Source organism: Triturus cristatus, chromosome 5_2 (assembly GCF_964204655.1).
Source record: "Triturus cristatus chromosome 5_2, aTriCri1.1, whole genome shotgun sequence".
In the NCBI taxonomy this organism is placed as follows: Eukaryota; Metazoa; Chordata; class Amphibia; order Caudata; family Salamandridae; genus Triturus; species Triturus cristatus.
Window position 1 is genome coordinate 688,107,708 of NC_140588.1, and position 19,218 is coordinate 688,126,925.

The following is a 19,218-nucleotide window of genomic DNA, read 5'->3' on the forward strand; positions in this document are numbered from 1 at the left end:
ACATAGCAAGGTAAAACAGTCCTCACGTGGGAGGGGCAGCTTTCTGGGCCAATGGCTCCCAATGTTGCCTTTTCTCATCCAGCCAGTGAAGAACACAGGCCTGAATGAATGACTGTAAATAACTGTGATATGCAAGCCATTCTGTCTAGACCAAACCACCGAGACAGAGGCCTGTGACCAATCTCACTGTGCCATTTCTCTGGCATTCATAGTTCGGACACTGCCATGTTCAGTCCCGACATAGGAATAAATCAGCTACAGCAGATGGCAAAGCAGCAGCTGAAGAGAAAACAGTTCAGTACTAGAGGATTGAAACCCGTCAGCATGGTAAGGGAGTCCCACCCCTGCAGCGTTTGCCTGCCTGGCGACCATCTTCAAATAGCTAGGATATGCGTGGCTTTCCTACATTCATATACTTTGCAGTTGCTTTTTCGATCACATGCTGTACTGTTTTAGAAAGCAATTATTTGTTGTGTAATGTTTATTTTTAATTAGTTAATCAGTAATTTTTATAAACATTAATGACAATGTTCTTCAAATTAAAAGAAGTTTATTTCTGAAATGATACTTGGATCTTTGAGTTTTTTATTCTAATTACTTAAGCTGGGTTCTACTTTGGTTTCCCAGCAGAGAAAACATCCCACTTCATAATGACCATTCTATTTAATTTAACTGCAACAGTTTCTACTAGAATTCAGTACTTGCACCCAGGCATGCCTCTAGTGCAGGGTTCCTCAAAGTTGGTCATGGAGGGCCGAATCCATCCCAGATTTTTAAGATAACTACATTTATCCAAATGTGGATATGCTGAAAATCTGGCATGAATCGGCCCTTCAGGATCCACTTTGGAGAACCCTGCTCTAGAGTGGAAATGCAGGCAGTGTGTGTTTGCATGACCATTACAAGTTTTTAGGTCTCGCAGAGCCCAGTGCATGAGCTGGCTCGGAGAGACATTTTGCAGGTTAGTTTTCAAAGTGCTGCTGGCTGGCCTAGCGCTTGCGTTCACGCGAGCGTGCATGTGCGAACCGCCAGCCTTCAGCAGCACTTTGAAAACTCGTGCTTTAGCGCGTCATCACGATCACTTTCGCTTTCAGAGCGATCGTAATGACTTTCGCTTTTACGGTCGCGCGGCATTACTTTTACTGCCATGCGGCCAATGCTTGTTTTTTTTTTTCTTCTTTTCTACACTGGGCGATTACAAGAGGCACCAGAGAGTCTTCATTCTCGATGCCGGAAGGACGCGGTTCATAGAGCGCTTTAGTGTACACTCCTGTGTACAAGGGGCAGGAGGCTGCTTCCATGCCAAATCGTCTCTCTTTGCTAAGTGTCCACAGGGGGCTAGCTTTGGTTCATCTGGCTTTTACTGAGCTGCTGCTTAAGGCGATCAGAAGGCGCAAATTAAATTAAAAATCATGTCTGTCACCATGTACTCATACAGCTCTCGCGAGTGCTCTGCTGACATCCCTTGCCTCTGAGATGCGGACTACCAACAGAAATGAAGCTGGCCTTGCCAGGATGGAAAGTATACAAAATGTTTTTTCCCCGTGTCAAGTGGACTTAATTCCTGGCCGGGGTCCCTCGGATGCACCGTGCTGGTAAACATACCGTGGGGAACAGATAGTTCACGACTCGGAGAATAAGCACACGTGTGTTCTGAGTTTTCAGTGTTTTATCACGGCCACGCGGCGTTACTTTTACTGCCGCGCGGCAAATGCTTGCTTACAATGCTTCTTGCCTGGATACTGTATGGTGAAGCATTTCAAGTTGGCTGTGTGTATGCATGTGGGCACACAGCAAGTCATCTAGGAATTTTTTGTTGCGTGAAACTAAGATAACTTGAATTTTTGAAATACATGCTGAAAATAGAGCTGTTGGTATGATTCATACAGTACAGCTTTGAAAGTCAGAAGCGACATTTGTCCTAATTTTAAACACATTTGATGCTCTCAACTTTCACCCAATATTGAATCGAATGCATGCCAAAAGCAATGCAGAAACGAGTGGCATAAGGCCCATGTCTGACCGCTGATCTGGAGGATTTTAATTCCTAAGAAAGTGTAAAGAGCAAAGTGTAGAAAAGACAATTACGAAGCAAATAAAATGGAGTACGCTTTTTTCCTGCCCAGATGCGTTTTGTGATGACTTGGTTTCATTGTGAGGTGTGTACGCGCAGAGTGAGAATACGTTGAATGACAAAGCGGCGCAAAACAACACCAAGAAGAAGGCACTTTGAGCTGGTCTGTGTGTGGGAGGCTTGATTGGTACTGGAGAGAACTGAAGTACGCATGTTCTGCTGACGACGACAGTGCGTTCTAGCTGCCCTCGTCCCACCCCCTTCACGTTCCTTTTCAGTAACTCACAAAAGTGGGCCAAAAGTCGAAGGCAGCCTGTACTTACAGTGGTGTACTATTTTTGAAGTCTCACTTAATGTGAGGAAGTCACGAAGTTGGGCAATGGGATGAGTTTCTCACACACCAAAGGCAGAACATTGTATGGCCTGATGTTTCAAATGTCCCAGTGCCATTCTGCTATTTGAGCGGTCTGTGGAGCAGCGCAGTGCACAACATGAAAGGAGAAACGGCAGTAGCATGCTCAGAATGCAAAGAAACCCTTCGATCTGACACCTGGGTGAGGGATTGCAGAAGAGGCTGGAGCAGGAAGAAAGAGAGCAGATTGGGGAGATAATTAGAGGGACGATTTACAGACCGAGTTCAACACTGCTGGTCTGCATCGTCTTTGAAACAATAGTTTCACTAGGAGACCATTTCAAACAAGCAATGGCATAGCCAATAGGTCTCGCCTTTGGGACCTTGTAAGTGTTTTTTGCCATGCAACAGGTGATGTTGTTGCACCAAGGATATTGTGCTGCATAACTAAATACTTATAAGGTCCCAAAAGCGAGACCTATTGGCTATGCCAATGCTTGTTTATTGTGCTCCCCTATTGCACTGTGGGTTGTGTATCCCATGTGTATCTCGCTAAGATGGGGTTAATCCATGATGAGAATGACCTTATGGAGTATACTGAGGAGGAGGTAGTGAGTTTCTGTAGAGAAAGGGGGATACCCAAAGTAGGCAACACCCGCAGGTAGCTCTTCCTCTATGAAGCCCTCAAAAGGGGAGTAGCCTGAAAGCGCGGGGGACCTTTCAGATTACCCCTCTGCATACCTAAGCCCCTCCGCATACCTAAGTACTGGGTTTGAGGGAGACCCTGAGGAGTACCCCGAGAGTTGGGAGGACTCTGAGAGTGAGGGTTCCCAGTCCATACACCTGGGTGGTGGTGGCCCTGAAGAGGAGGGAGAAAATGACTCGGCGAGGACGCCAGTAGGTAGTGAGGACCCCATAGATAGGGAGTCCCTTGCTGGGTCCAGTGCCGGGGACAGTGCCCCATCCCTTTCCCTGTCCCCAGAAGAGTGGGTAGATAGGAGAGAAGAAAGGGAGCATCAGCTGGCTTTGGAGAGGCTCAGGTTAGAGCACGCCAAGGAGATTGCGCAGCTGAGTTTGGAAGAGGGAAAGCTAGAGACCGAAAGGGCCCTAGCACAGGAGAGAATGGCGGAGGCAGAGAGGGCCTTTGCCAGGGGTAAACTAGCTCTAGAGGGTAGGTTGTCCCCGGAGTGTGGTTTCTGTAGTCTGGATTCACCACTGTGGGTGGGATCCAGTGGTGACTACGATATGCAGTCCAGTGTAGGAAGTCCCACTCCCAGATCTCAGTGTATGGTGCCTGATTCCCGGGAAGAAGGGTACAGATTGAGTTTCAGGGGCAGCAAGAAACTGTCTCACCAGTCCTGGGGGGAGTTTGTGGATGTGTTTTGTAATGCACTGGAGGATTGGGTGGTGTGTAGTACGGTAAGCGATTTTGATGGATTGTTCCATCTGATTATCAGACAGCACATGCTCAGTAATTGTTTTCCAGTGTTGCGCCAACACCTGTTGGAATGTGGGTTCTCTGATTACAGGGAGCTTGCACGGGAGGCAGACCTCTGGGTGAGCGCCAGAGTGTCTGAGGAGGCATTGGGGAGTGATCCTGAAGGGAGTGGTTCAAGGATCTTCCAACCCAGAGAGGTGGGAGAGGTTCAGAGTAGCCCAGCTAGGTCCCGGTGTAGTGGGAGGGTTGTAAGGCCTCACGTCCTGTCTCCACGGAGAAGGAGCGAGACGGGGAGGTGTCCCGAGGAGCCCCAACCACAGTCTCAGGGCCTGGAGAGTTCCATAAGGGAACCGCAGGTTGGGAGCCTAGGCTGTCCTGATGGGTCGTCCATTGAGGGGGATCCCCTATTGTCAGGAGAACCAGGGGCGTCTGTAAACGGACCTCCAGTGGTTCTGGTGTCTGCTCAGCCACAGGATTTAGATCCTGGGCTGGGATGCCAGGTTCAGCTACTGCCTGACCTGGAGGGAGGGACATCTGTAATCAGTGTGCCCCCTGTTTGTCTTCCAGGGGTACTTCCCCAGGTGGGAGGGTGCGGAACTCTGGAAGGGGGTGCAGAGGGGTGGAGTCCCCACCCCTGGCACCGGGTTTGTCTTCCAAGGGTACTTCTTCAGTTGGGAGGCTGCGGAACTCTGGAAGGGGGTGCAGAGGGGTGGAGTCCCCAAGTCTGGCACCGGGTTTGTCTTCCTGGGGTACTTCTCCAGGTGGGAGGGTACAGAATTCTGGAAGGGAGTGCCGAGGGAGGGAGGACTCGCCTCTGGCACCGGCTCAGCCACATGGTTTAGATCGTGGGTTGGGAGGCCAGGTTCAGGTACTGCCTGACCTGGAGGGAGGGGCATCTGTAATCAGTGTCCCTCCCGGTTTGTCTTCCAGGGGTACCACTCCAAGTGGGAGGCTGCGGTACTCTGGGAGGGGGTACAGAGGGAGGGAGGACTCACCTCTGGCACCAGTTCAACCTAAGGGTTTAGACCCTAGGTTGGTGGATCAGTTGCAGGATCAAGGTCCTGGACTGATGAGAGTGTTGTGTTCTGAGGGTGCCTCTCATAGAAGGAGAGTGCAGAACACCAGAAGGAGAGGTAGGGGGAGGAAAACCTCACCCATGACGTCGGGTCAGCCAGGGGGTCACTAGGCTGGAGGATCAGTGGCTGTTTAGAACTGACCTGATGAGAGGTAGAGTGGTAAATGGACACTATGTGCCTGGGGTTACCGCCCCCCACTCTGTGAGACGGCAGAGACCAGAGACATCTGGATGGCCTAGGGCCTGGTCCTGGCCACGGACAGCTAGGGAGTACCAGTGGGGTAGCTTATTTGGTCCAGGGAGCTCTGACAGTGGGAACCACCTGGGTTCAGAGTGGAGTAGAACTGGCCCTGTAGTTGCGGGCCTGTGTCCGTGTTCTATCGCCCCAAGCAGGGAAGTCCATCAAGGTATTAATTGGTCTCCCCTGGCTTTTGGCTGGAACGGGGTTGTGTTGGACTTGGCCCTTTTTGCAGGGTCATCCCTAAACTTTTTGCTTTCCTCCTAGCCTTTTTGCGGACACGGCGTTGGTGGTTTTAGGACTCTGGGCACTTTAGCACTGGCTAGCAGTGCTGAGTGCGTGTGCTCTCTGCCCTCCATAGGCTAACATTGGGAACTCTCCCCTTATGGGATAACTCCTAAAGAAAACAAAATACGGATGGCATGTTTGGTATGGGTGGAATGGAAATGATAAATAGAATGGAAATGATAAATGCTGCGCAATGGCGTGCGCAGATTTATTTTTACTATTTTAGGAATGCCACTTTTAGCAGTTGGCATTTCTGTGTGCTGCCTGCATATCTCTTTCTAGAAGTGACCGGGGCTGGTGAGGAGTGGGTGGCTCCAGGGAGGCAGGGTCAGGCTGAGGGGGAGTTCTGTAACTGGAGTAGTAGGCCGAGAAATCCCCTGTCCCTGACTAGGTCAGTGCCTGCCCTGTACAAGGCTAGCTCCTCCCCCTACTAACACCCCTTCCAGTGCCAGTTGGGACTGGAATTTCTAAGACCCTTCCAGAAACCCCTACCCCTAGGCCCTTCCAGAAGCTTCTACCCCCTTCCATACGCAGGGCAGGGAGGTGAATAAATACAGGGGCTGTGAGTCCATGGGTTAGGTTGTGCTTGTGCTGACGTGGAGGGGACACTCTGCCAGGAGGAACCGCCGTGTGACCCTGCATGCTGGCCCCTGTGCCCAGCCCTGCCCCTCTACCATCTACTGGACCAAGGAGAGACTCTGCAGGAGTACAGGCTGCTGTATTGGAAGGATTGCCTCTTCGTTGTGCCTGAATGTTCCCAGGAACTGCTGCTCTGCCTGGTCGTGCTGTCCCCCAGTCTGCTGACCTTTTCCCAGCCTTGCCTCAACATGTTTGGGTCCTTGCACCTTGTGGGCACTATATTTTAATCCCCCCAAGAAGAAGAAGCGTGGATCCTGCAGCGCTGTGCTGCCAACGTGCTTTGAGGGAATCCCAGCGTGTTGGATTCCCCCTTGCACTGCCTGAGAAAGCGGGAGCCCACCCCGCACTCCTGCTGCATTTGTGGACCTTTGGCAGGTGCCCATCCCGCACTTCGTATTTAAACTAAAATGGGTGCCCACCCCGCTTTTGGCTCCTTAGCGGCGAGTGCCTACCTGCTTTATGCTTTCTAAAAGTAAACGGATGCGCACCCCGCACTTTGTATTTAAACTGAAACGGGTGCCCACCCTGCATTTGGCTCCTTAGCGGCGGGTGCCCACCCCGCTTTATGCCTTTTAAAAGTAAGCGGGAGCCCACCCCGCATTGCTGCCAAGGACGCCAGAGATCAGTGGGAAGCCACTGCGCTGCCCGCGGTGACCCGGAAGAGGTTGGGGCCTCGGCCGAAGCCGTCCGGAAGTGAGGAAAGGGGCTCCTGTAGTGCTGATGGAGCCCCATGACTGCAAGGAAGCCAGGCGGGAGCCTACCCCGCACTGGCACATTGCCAAGAGGACACCGGAGACTTCGCTCTGTAGGTGGGGGCTCCCCGTGAGCAGAGGGGAGTCCTGTTCATGTGCCGAGTGAGGAGCAGTGCAGCGGTGGGAGATCGGTGGAGCATGCTGCTGCTCCAGGGAGACACTGCCTAGCTTCCCCCGCATGGACTGAAGAAGCCGCCGACTGAAGGAGACCCAGGACTGCCGGTGAGTGGGGCTGGTCTGTGAGCAAGAGCAAGGCACTTGACTGGTGTCTGGTTACCAGAGCGGCCCAGGGGGAACAGCGGGCCGCTCCAACGTTGGGGCATTTCTTCAAGTTTAGAGTCCCGGGGGGACTCCAACTTTGCCAGTACTTTGGGTGCCACCTAATTTTTAATTTTAGAACTTCAAAGGGGACTCCAACTTGGCCTGTAACTTGTGAGCCTCATTCTGCACGGCTGCCCCACCTGACAGTGGGCAGCTGCACCGAGGGGGCATTGCTGTATTTCCCGAGCCCTAGAGGAGGGGGCTCCAGCTGGGCCAGTGTTTTCGTGGGCTGCACAGCGGCGCCGCAGTTGCAGGCTGCTGCAACGTTCTGGCATATTTGTAAGTTCAGAGTCCCAGAGAGGGGCTCCAACGTGGCAGGACTGGTGGTACTCTGCACAGCTGCCCGTCAGGACAGTGGGCAGCTGCAACGTTTGGGGCACAGTCAATTGGTAGAGTCCCAGAGTGGGGGTCACATCTGCCCTTGGTGGTAATGCTATATGCCTGGGGCACTGATGCTGATGACTTGGTTGTTTCCCTCTCTCAGTAATGCCATGATGTCTGATTAATGTATTTATGCTAATGATGGCACCTGATGCTTCCCCCCTAATGTTTACGTTGCTGGTTTCATGCTTTAGGTGCTTATACCTAATCTAATGGGTTTTACGCCTAAGGAGGTGCATAATGTTTTTATGCCTAATGTCATGCTAGGATGTTTTAGGATGATGCCTCATGCAAATGTGATTTATGCCTTATGGTTATTGCACGATGTATTTGTCTATGTCTTACAATGTTGCATTTATGCTAGGGGATGCCTGACGTCAGGTCATTTGGTTCATGCCTGATCTAATGTGGTTTATGCTTATTGCAAGGATGCTAAGTTCATTATTTTACCAGTAGCTACGGGCAGTTATTACTGGTTGTTTTATACTTACTACATGTACTTGTGTGATGGTTCTGGCAGCGACCCGATTGGCGCTGCCCTGTACATAATCCCCTGTAAATGATGTCCTGGTGCCTGTAGGCACAGTGTATATGTCTGTGATTCTAATGTTTTTTTATAATACAAATGCTATTTTTCTATAACCTTGTGTGGAGTCTCTTTTGTAGTGTGCCTAGTGTATCGCCGCTGTGTGTGTGTGTTGCGCAAATGTTTTACACATTGCCTCTGGGATAAGCCTGACTGCTCGTGCCAAGCTACCAAGGGGGGTGTGCAGGGGTTATCCTCAGGGTGTAGCTCCCTCGCCCTGACTAGACCGGGGGTTTCCGCCTAGCTCTGGCGCATGCCCTAGCCTACTGGGAATCCCTGTTTCTAACAGGAGCACACTGCTTCACAGTCCCAGCACAGTTCGCCCCTTTGCATCCTGATAAATGCAGTACACAGTTCAACCTTACTTTAAAATTAGCTGGAGTTTTTCACCAAAGTTGGTGCAGACATTACTGTATATCTCTAGACACGTGTTTCCGGGTTGAGCCCGTCATCAATAGAGAGCACCAATATTAGAGAGCAAAGAAAAATCATCTAGGGTTGCTGGAAATGCTGCCAAGTTTCTCTCAGGTCACAGTACCACTCACAGGCACACAGGTGCATCTCCAAAGCTCGTCAGCTTGCTGGCTCAAGTGAGCCTTTGAAACATAACGGGGGTTGGGAGCACACTGCCTCACAGTCCCAGCACAGTTCGCTATTTTGCATCCCGGTAAATGCAGTACATAGTTCAAACTTATTTCAAAATTAGCTGGAGTTTTTCACCAAGGCTGGTGCAGACATTGCTGTATATCTCTAGACACATGTTTCTGGGTTGAGCCCATCATCAGTAGAGAGAAGCAGTGTTAGAGAGCAAAGACAAATCTTCTGGGGTTGCTGGAAATGCTGCCAAGTTTCTCTCAGGTCACAGTACCACTCACAGGCACACAGGCGCATCTACAAAGCTCGTCAGCTTGCTGGCTCAAGGGAGCATTTTGAACAGAATGGGGGTCGGGAGCGCACTGCCTCACAGTCCCAGCACAGTTCGCCATTTTGCATCCCGGTAAATGCAGTACACAGTTCAAACTTACTTCAAAATTAGCTGGAGTTTTTCACCAAGGTTGGTGCAGACATTGCTGTATATCTCTAGACACGTGTTTCTGGGTTGAGCCCATCATCAGTAGAGAGAAGCAGTGTTAGAGAGCAAAGACAAATCATCTGGGGTTGCTGGAAATGCTCCCACGTTTCTCTCAGGTCACGGTACCACTCACAGGCACACAGGCGTATCTACAAAGCTCGTCAGATTGCTGGCTCAAGGGAGCATTTTAAACAGAATGGGGGTTGGGAGCACACTGCCTCACAGTCCCAGCACAGTTCGCCCCTTTGCATCCTGGAAAATGCAGTACATAGTTCAAACTTATTCCAAAATTAGCTGGAGTTTTTCACCAAAGTTGGTGCAGACATTGCTGTATGTTATGTTACTGCAATTTATATAGCTCAACAGCTGCCCCAGCAAAGGGGCGTCCCGGCGCTGACAGCAGAACAACTAACACAGAGGTAGAGGCAGGCTACACTGTGGGAAACAGGTATATTTTAATGGCATTCCTGAAAGCCAAGTATTTATTATGGCAAATCCCAGAGGTGGGCTGCCCTGCTGCGGAAGGAATGGCCTCCTGCCCGCACTCTCCGAAACCTTGGAACCCTCACCCGGTGCTGGCCTTATGAGCGGAGCTGACGTGTGGGGACGTAGGGGGTAACTAAGTTGGCCAGGATTCTGGGGGTGTTGAGTTTTAGGGCTTTAAAAGTGATGCAGAGGGCCTTAAATTCAATTCTCCAAGCCACCGGCAACCAGTGTAGCCGGTGGATGGTGGCTGACACTGGGCAGGACCTCTGCAGGCCAATCAGAGATCTGGCTGCTGCGTTCTGGGCCCGTTGGAGCCGCGCAATCTCTGCCTTATTTGCCACTAAATACAGAGAGCAGGCATAATCCAATCTGGACATTATAGATGCCTGAATGATGGTCTGGCGTGTGAGTGGGTCAAAAAAGCCCAATAGGGGTCTGAGCCCCTGTAGAAGCCCAAAACAAATCCCTGCTACCTTTTTGGTTTTGACTTAGCTGAGGGATGAGTCCAACCATACCCCCAAAATGTTGACGGCCTGCTTGGGAGAGGGGCACTACCTAGGCTTTCTGGCCACCAGAGATCGGTCCACAGATCATGGTTCTTCCACACCAACAACACCTCAGATTTACTGGCATTCAGCTGGAGGCAGTTGGCGGTTATCCACTCAGCGACCACCGCCAGGTCGTCCCGAAATTTCAGGACGTCCCTCTTGGTGTCGCTTGAGAGTGCCACCACCAGCTGAGTGTCGTCGGCGTAGGAGACCATGGTCAGTCCCCTATTTCTAGCCACCGTGGCCAGTGGTTGGACATAGAGATTGAATAATAGGGGACTGAGGGAGGAACCCTGTGGGACACCTTGTTTAATGGGGTGTGTGCCCGAGGCAAAAGGGGGAACAGTGACCACAAATGACCTCTTGCTGAGAATTGATGTGAGCCACTTCAAGGCCTATATCTCTAGACATGTGTTTCTGTATTGAGCCCATCATCAGTAGAGAGCAGCAGTATTAGAGAGTAAAGAAAAATCATCTGGGGCTGCTGGAAATGCTGCCAAGTTTCTCTCAGGTCACAGTACCACTCACAGGCACACGAGCGTGTGGAGATGCACCTGTGCGCCTGTGAGAGGTACTTTGACCTGTAAGGATTGCGGCAGCCTGCTCAGCAACCCCATATAAAATGTGTTTTTATCTCTACTGATGACTGATGAAATCCAGAAACGTGTTTAGAGATGTACAGCACTAACCTGCACCAACTTTGGTGGAACACTCCATTAAAATCTCAATTAAGCATGTATTAGGAACTGCATTTACCATAATGCTAAAGGGTGAACTGTGCTGGGAGGTGAAGTAGTGTGCTTCCACCCCTTCCTGTTTTGAAAAAGCTCCCTTGAGCCATTGAACTGATGGGCTTGATGAGATGCACCTGTGAGCCTGTGGGAGGTACTGAGACCTGTAAGGATCGTGGCAGCCAGCTCAGCAACCACATATAAAATGTGTTTTTATCTCTACTGATGACGGATGCAATCCAGAAACATGTGTCTAGAGATGTACAGCACTAACCTGCACCAACTTTGGTGGAACACTCCATTACAATCTCAAGTAAGCATGTATCAAGAACTGCATTTACCATAATGCTAAAGGGTGAACTGTGCTGGGAGGTGAAGTAGTGTGCTTCCACCCCTTCCTGTTTTGAAAAAGCTCCCTTGAGCCATTGAACTGACAAACTTGTTGAGATGCACCTGTGCGCCTGTGAGAGGTACTGAGACCTGTAAGGATTGTGGCAGCCTGCTCAGCAACCCCATATAAAATGTATCTCTACTGATGACGGATGAAATCCAGAAACATGTGTCTAGAGATTTACAGCACTAACCTGCACCAACTTTGGTGGAACACTCCATTACAATCTCAAGTAAGCATGAATTAAGAACTGCATTTACCATAATGCTAAGAGCCGAACTGTGCTGGGAGGTGAAGCAGTGTGCTCCCACCCCTTCCTGTTTTGAAAAGGCTCCCTTGAGCCATTGAGCTGACGAGCTTGTGGAGATGCACCTGTGCGCCTGTGAGAAGTAATGAGACCTGTAAGGATTGTGGCAGCCTGCTAAACAAACCCATATAAAATTTGTTTTTATCTCTACTGATGACGGTTGAAATACAGAAACATGTGTCTAGAGATGTACAGCACTAACCTGCACCAACTTTGATGGAACACTCCATTAAAATTTCAAGTAAGCATGTATTAAGAACTGCATTTACCATAATGCTAAGGGGCGAACTGTTGAAGCAGTGTGGTCCCACCCCTTCCTGCTGAGAGAAACTTTGATCAGCTCTCTAATACCTTTGCCCAAATCCTGTTGAATAGATCAAGACAGAGCAAACTTTTTAACAGCACCACTTTGCATTCAGTGAATCAATGACTAGATAAAGCACATGAAGTGTGAATAAAGTCTCTCTTAGCTCAACGAGTCAGATATGACAACTGGCTACTTGCTAATAAAGTACAATTATGTACAATTATAACTGATACCTTTTCTGACAGCAAACAATGAAAGATTTACCTCTATAAACAAGCACAGTTTGCGGTCTCCTCAATGGGAACTTCTGTGAAGATTTGATTCTGACAAGAGGGTTGGGTCTATTCACAGACTGAAATCTGTAGTTAATTTTAGTATTTTTTCTAAAAGTTGGTTTCTTCGACATGGTTTCTTACCATCAAAAATGTGTTCCATTGTGTAGTTTGGCCGAGGATTGGGGATATTCTTAGCTTGGCAGTATTGGAGTAGAGCATTTCAACTGTCTTGTGCATTTTAGGTCCGCAAAACTCCGCACTCTGTTAAAGTGGAGATTGTCTCATTATTGGTTCGAAAATGCTGTAGTTGAGTTCAAACTGAGAGTCTATTCAGAATCGAGATCCTTTCCATTTAGATATGTTTCAAGAATTAAACTTACTTGGGAATTTTGTTATGACTTTACCAATCCTTTATGGCAAGATGTTACTGTTCTTTTTCTGTTTCTTCTTCTTCAATTAAGAGTACAAAAGGGAACTGGTCGATGTTCTGGTTGCATTACCACTGAGCTCTCGACTTGTTGCTTGCTCCAGAAGGCTTCCAGTTTTCTTCCTGCCTCTGCTATTAAGATTCTCGTTGTTGCTCTGATCCTCCTGTATTCAGTATTTTATTTTTTACTATTGCTGAAGTTTGTTTCAGTCTGCCACCATTTCCACTCCTCACCCAGTTACCGAGTTACCAATCAACTCTCAGAAGTGAACAAAGGCGACACTCGGACATTTTTTCCAACTAAAGGGCGCCAAGAACAATCTATCTGTGCTTGACACCTTCGGCCAAACCAATATTGTTTTGCATACTGCAAAATAGAAGCACTTCTGTATATTGGAAAAACAGAATATTGCAGTATTAAGACGCAAAGCAGTGTTTTCTGAAAAACAAAGTCTAGCTGAAATGCGATTGCTTGCGAAGGCTTGACTTGTTAGCAAATAACTGTTGGCATTCCATTGCAATAGCCTATCTCCCGTTAAGGTATATGTACTTTCAAATTGCCTATAACTCCAAGAATGGAAATCTGATAGCTAAAAAGCCACTGGTAGTAGATGACGTTAAAATGGCATGATGGGCCCGATTCACAGAACTAACTTAAGACAAAATTCTAAACTTACTACCAGTTTCGTATTCACAGAAGGCACTTACTAATATTGGTATTCACAGAAGGCACTTACTCATTTCGGTATTCACAGAAGTTAGGAGTCCTAACTTTAGGACTCCTAAATGCCTTCTGTGAATACCGAAAGTCTTAAAATTAGGATTTTTCTCAGTTTAGGAGTAGTAAAGTTAGGACTCCTAACTTTACTACTCCTAAACTGAGAAAAATCCTAACTTTACGACTTTAGGTATTCACAGAAGGTATTTAGGAGTCCTAAAGTTAGGAGTCCTAACTTTACTACTACTAAACTGAGAAAAATCCTTATTTTAAGACTTTCGGTATTCACAGAAGGCATTTAGGAGTCCTAAAGTTTGGAGTCCTAACTTTTCTACTCCTAAACTGAGAAAAATCTTAATTTTAAGACTTCCGGTATTCACAGAAGGCATTTAGGAGTCCTAAAGTTAGGACTCCTAACTTCTGTCAATACCGAAATGAGTAAGTGCCTTCTGTGAATACCAAAATGAGTAAGTGCCTTCTGTGAATACCAAAATGGTAGTAAGTTTAGGATTTTGTCTTAAGTTAGTTCTGTGAATCGGGCCCGTTGTGTTTATTTCTAGTTTCACTCAGCCTACAAAATCATGAACGTGTGAAATTGCACACTTCAATGGAAACCTTCCGAGTCAAGCCAGGATCCCTTTATGGAAAGGAAAAAGAGAGTAACTCCCACCAAGGTAGTGGACAGGTTAGTTTGAGAACAATTTCTCCCATTGAAGTAAGTCATATAGGAATAATATCCTTGTAAACCTAATTATAATTGGCATACAAGAAACCCTGTCCAGGCGAAGACTAATCACCATGCCCAAAAAAGATTAAAACAACGCATCAATAAAGTTTGACTGAGGAATTTTTTGTCAAAGATTGAGGGAGTGAAATTTCACTGGAACATCTGTTTGTGACTGACATAAAAAGTGGACTTCCTGTGTACTCTAAGACACATTTCAAGTCTGTGTTTGGAACTTTTTTTCTATATGTAGAAAAGCATATAGTGACTCTCAAACTTGGTGTTCGTGGGTTCGCTGCAATGTTGTATATTTAATGTTTTACCTAGATGATATATATTCAGTAGTGTCAGAGACATTATGTTATGTTCACTGTGCCACTGGAACCAACCAGCACCAGACTGACCAGCACCAATCAGGGCAAAACAGCTCTTGGGTTGCTAGTGTTCTGGTTCAGAGAAGACCTGGGTTAGCAGTAGGAGCGGGGCTGTTTCTACTGGAGTAGGACCAAGACTGATTTGCATATGCCAGGGTCTCATCTCAATTGGCATATCGGGCAAAAGAGCGGAGGGTTGGATGCCACTCTGAGCGACTGCCAATGGTTAGACCTATTGAAAGCATTCCTCCCATCATCTTTTGGGTGTTTTGTGTTAATCGTATACACAAGCTGGTTACGTTCATGTATGATTTACAAATATAAATGATTTTTTCTTTTTCTGAGTAGACGTAGGCTTATGCAACTGAGAAAAGTGTATGGGTGCTCTATTAAAGCAATATATTAATTCATGGTTGACCAGGGTCTAAATATTACTATAATAATTTTTGCTAACAAATGGCATGATGCCATTAAGCGTCAATGCTCATGCTGAACTAAACAGCCATAAGAAGTGTTACTGATTGTCATTGTTAGCATGTTGCAACATGACTTTCACAAGTTGCTTATCAGGTTCAGGCTTTCATCTTCGAACTGTGTTACTTATTTAGTTTTCTTGTCATAAGCTAAGAATCCCCCCCCCCCCAATGCAAAGAAAAAAGTCCAGACTGGATGACTTTTTTAGGACTGACATAGGACAACTTCAGATCTTTATGCATGTGTGATTGGCTCAGGATGAAGCACGTGCTTTCCCAATCTGCAAGGTGTGGAATGTTACCGAGGGAGAGAGTCTCATGCATGTTTCAAGAGCCCTCCACTTTTTGAATCCCTTCATGCTGCCCACAATTCATTATCCCTGTGCGGCAATGAATCGTGGAATAATTGCTTTTTCGTATGTGTTTCAAAGGATTTTTCATTATCCCAGCAAACGCCAAAGGCGCATAATTGCTTGACGATTCGTTTATCGAATATCATTTCCAATGCGCCTCTAGTAAGAACAATTGTCTTCTAATTGGCTCCATAGCAAGTGGCACAGTTAAGGTCAGCTCCTCTCTCTATACTTCCATAACAACGTGCACGGGCAGCATTTGAATATATCAGTTAACAGAGCATCCGCAAAGTATTTAAAAGATTTACAATAAAGGTTTGATGCAGGGAATAGAACTCTCAAGTCCTCACAGCTGGAAAACCAACTTGAAGCCAGAAGAAATTGTGAGCAACCGATCTTCAGCTAATTCGACCGCCTCGCTTGTTTCTCTGTATTTTCTCTTATTGGATTATCACCCACTAGGAGGTAAATGTAGAGCTTTCTAACTAGTGAGCATTCAAAAGTCTGTTTACTAAAACGTAAAGAAACTTATAGGAGCCATTTTCCTGTTTAATTTGAGACCATCAGCCAAGGTAAGTCCCACACAAACAAATATTAATAAACGAAATACTCATCATAGTGCCCCAGAGACCATTTACCCATCCCCCACAGACAGCACATTCTTTTTGCCGCTGATGCATGGTGCTCAAGTAAAATGAAAATTGGGAAAAAAGATTCAATGGTGAAATCGGTGTTTCTATGAAACCCCAGCCTTCTGAAACTATCCATCAGTTACTGGCAGAGTGGTAACAGGAGATGAGAAGACAGAAGATAATCTTTATGAGTTCTGAAAACCTAATTAATATAAATATGAACTGATACTCAACTGCGTAGCTATGACAACATTAAGACTTTCCATCACCAACTAGATCATGTATTTATTTGTTTATTTTTCTATCGCTGGCGTTGAAGGTGGTCAGAGAAGACACAGAAGAAAGGAAGGAGAGCAGAGTGCGGACAGAGATGGCATCATTGGATAATCCAAAGGTCTATCTGAAATGATGAGTCGTCAGGATTGTCTTGAACCTCACAGCCTCTGATTTAGGTCAGACTGGTAGAGGTTTTGAGCTCCAGAGAATAAGCTTTCTTTACCTTGTATTCTGCTCCCAAAACTTTCGCATTTCACCTGGTGGGTCGAAAAACTGATTTAGTAAGCCTGAGGTAGGTATCTCCTTGACCAATATGGAGTCATCAAGTTAGAAAGGGAAGAGTAGACACACGCAACAAGGTGTGTACAAGGCAAAACAAGTTTGGGAGCTGATAAAGGGACAACAAATACATACGATTTCCTCTATGGTGTAATTGTGTGCTCTTTGTACGCTTGCCAATCTACTTGTTAGATAGGCCACCATAGATTGCGGGGTAGCAGGCCATTCGGTGCTAGTAAAGAGGTGATGACGCTTAGATGGTAGAAGATATTTAGATTCAGCAAGTTACTTTATGTATAAAATTTTAAAACGTTCCATATTTTTCCGGGGAAACTCTATGCCTATGTAAGAAAATTTGCATTACAACACAGCTGGAACATTTACATGTAACCTGAAAAAACAGGAGTGTGGCTTTCCAGTCTGGCATCAATATGCCCCCAACTGATTGCCAACCAGAGACAGAGCTGCTAACTTGGCGGTGAACTTCTGTGCTGGTTGGTTAGTATCACAGAACTGTGTGCAGGATCCCTGCATGGGTGGCTGGTGTTTGTGGGTGAAAGAGGCAGAACCCCGCCACTCAGGAGAGAAAAGAGGAGAGGGATGGAGTACACAATCAGCTAAGCAAAAGGACTGGACGCTCTATCAGGGCTGAGATTGTGTATTTTGTTTTGCAGGGGATGAAGCTGCACCTGTCCAGGTGTATGTCCTCACTCGCCCATGAAACCCAAGTGAGAATGCTTGAGTAATGAGAGGCACGCCCTTTTATCAGTGCCAGGTGTATGCCTGGCCGTAGGGCAAATATTGTGTGGCCCTGGGTGGTGTCAACCTATCACCATAGGCTTTAATGATAGGGGGCAAGTCCAACTACACAGTCAAAGTGTGAATGGGCGGCGCAGGCTGGATTCCTGAGCGCCACCCCCTTTAGAGTCAGGTAGATGTACTCACAAACTCTTCCCTAGTCCCTCATAAAAGCCAACCAGCAGTCAGTGGAACATCAGCAGAAGAGCAGATCAGAAGTTCTTCCTGTTTCAGGAAGTGTGTTGCACATTCAATGCATTTGGAGAGTGGTTCATTCATGCAGTGTGAGCTCCCGTCCTGGCACCCAGACCTACTGCTACATGTTCTCCCACTCGTGAAATAATCACACGCCATACCTCAACTATAGTGTAAAAGGTGATTTATTAGAACAGGATTGCAATATAGTTAAACAACTTTAACGCAACAATAACATAATGTCCATTATCTCTAAAACATCCTCCCCTTCTTCACCGAACAATTTCCAATTCTCACCAGACTTTCACCCAAGTGTCCCATACATGGTTTTATTCTTTCCCCTTTCACTCACTGACCTTGCACTCCCAAATCTCTCTCTCACTTCCCTACCAAACCTTCTCCAATGAAACCTCTTTCTCCTGTTCCAAAGAACCCTGCCCTCCATCCTCCTTCACCTGTGCTCCCTTCACCCCCAAGGGGTGGATATGCCCACGTGTGACTCTCCACCCCTCCAAATACCACCTACACCCCTGCAACCTGTACTATTATGGAAAACCGCTGTGCAGAGCAACTGCCCACCATGTCGGATGGGTGGGTGGTTCGAACACAATACCCCCAACACTCCGGTGGTGCTGATGGAGACAGGAAGAGGCTGAACCCACTTCTTCTGACGCCTTTATAATTCCTTATAACACCCACTCCTTCCCCCTTTAATGTCCTATCCCGTGTTCTGGCCTGATGACACGTAAATTTCCGTGGGGGTAGACTAGCCTGAGTTTGCTTCCCCCGGGTCTCTTCATTTCCAAAGCTAAGGCAACAGTATGCAGTGTGAGCAAGCGGTGAGCTATCCCTAAAGGCGCATCTGACAGACGACTCAGCAGGCGACAAGTGGCGAGACCGGCAGGGACTGCAGGCTGTCTCCTAGCAGTGCTGGTGCAAGGCCTCTGTGAGCCTGCCTGGCTGGCCTGAGCGCCGCCTCCTTCACTCAGCTCAGTGTTTAGAGAGGGAAGGGCTTGTTTCTGATTCATAGAGATCTGCCCTTGTGCACCTCATGCTCCAACTCGGTTTGCAAAAGAACATATGTAGTTTACACTAGAGGCCCTGAAGCAAAAGGATTCAATCGCACCTGTACCTGGCTGCCAGAGAGCATTTAACTCTGTATAAGGACAACTGTTCGGTACAACAGATATCAGATGGCTATGACTGCAACAATATAAATAAAGTTCACCTCATGACTCTTAGACGTTATATGTGGCTGTGTGAAAATCTGGAGTGAGACGTCTACAGCTGCCAAAACGAATTCACACATATGAATTCACATTTTGTATCACCCACTGTGTCTTTGTGGTAGCAACATTGCCAGGAAGCTCTAGGTTAGGAAGGGCCTTGGGCCATTCATCTCTGTTTTATTTCCCCACGGAGCAGTGTTTATTTTAATTAACAATTATTTGGTGTACGGACCTCCATCAGCAGAAATCTCTTTTAGTATTGCAGTCTCTTCACCAGGGTGTAGATCAAGGTGGTGATATAAAGTTAATTATAACATATTTTCCAGTACAGCAAAGCCTACACCATCCCCAAAGAACTCTGTGGGTCCTTCTTCCTCGAGGAAAAGGTGCTTGTGTCCTCTCTTATCAACTGATAAATGTCAAAATGAATCAGTAAGTTAAATGTTCATTGCTGAAATCTGTGTTTGATGTATAGACTA